Genomic DNA, 1,202 nt, shown 5'->3' with positions numbered 1-1,202 from the left:
CAACCCCATCGAACACCTTTGGGATGAATTGGAACGCCGACTGCGAGCCAGGCCTAATCGGCCAACATCAGCACCCGACCTCACTGATGCTCTTGTGGCTGAATGGAAGCAAGTCTCCGCAGCAATGTTCCAACATCTAATGGAAAGCCTTCCCAGAACAATGGAGACTGTTATATCTCCATATTAATACCCATGATTTTGGAATGAGATGTTCAACGAGCAGGTGTCCACATACTTTGGGTCATGTAGTGTTTGTCACCAGAGAAAGCATCTGAGCGAGCGAAACAGCACCCTTCTATATGAAGTTAATGTATCTGATGCTGTCTGGACAGAAAAAGTATGACATACCATACTCTTCTGGTCCAGACAGCATCAGATACAGTTGAAGTCGGAAGTTGACATACACCTTAGCCAAATACATTTAAACTCAGTTTTTCACAATTCCTGACATTTAATCCTAGTAAAAATCCCCTGTCTTGGGTCAGTTAGGATCTATATTTTATTTTAAGAATGTGAAATGTCAGAATAATAGTAGAGAGTGACTTATTTCAGCTTTTATTTCTTTAATCACATTCCCAGTGTGTCAGAAGTTTACATACACTCAATTAGCATTTGGTAGCATTGCCTTGTTTAACTTGGGTCAAACGTTTCGGGTAGCCTTCCACAAGCTTCCCAAAATAAGTTTGATTTTSCCATGATGTCAAGCAAAGAGGCACAGAGTTTGAAGGTAGGCATTGAAATACATCCACAGGTACACCTCCAATTGACTCAAATTATGTCAATTAGCCTATCAGAAGCTTCTAAAGCCATGACATAATTTTCTGGAATTTTCCAAGCAGTTTAAAGGCACAGTCAACTTAGTGTATGTAAACTTCTGACCCACTGGAATTGTGATAGTGGATTATAAGTGAAATAATCTGTCTGTAAACAATTGTTGGAAAAATTGCTTGTCATGCACAAAGTAGATGTCCGAACCGACTTGCCAAAACTATAGTTTGTTAACAAGAMATTTGTGGAGTGCTTGAAAAACGTGTTTTAATGACTCCAACATAAGTGTATGTAAACTTCCGACTACAACTGTACATGGTCTACACAGACTGAGACAGAAAGACTGCTGCGTCTTTCTGTAGGCGCGTGTCTCGCTCAAATGAACTGTTGATATTTCTATATTTTATTTGGACAGGCAAGGAGGTGCGGTAGGG

This window comes from Salvelinus sp. IW2-2015, unplaced genomic scaffold, assembly GCF_002910315.2.
Source record: "Salvelinus sp. IW2-2015 unplaced genomic scaffold, ASM291031v2 Un_scaffold6605, whole genome shotgun sequence".
Classification (NCBI taxonomy): Eukaryota; Metazoa; Chordata; class Actinopteri; order Salmoniformes; family Salmonidae; genus Salvelinus; species Salvelinus sp. IW2-2015.
This window is presented reverse-complemented; position numbering follows the sequence as displayed.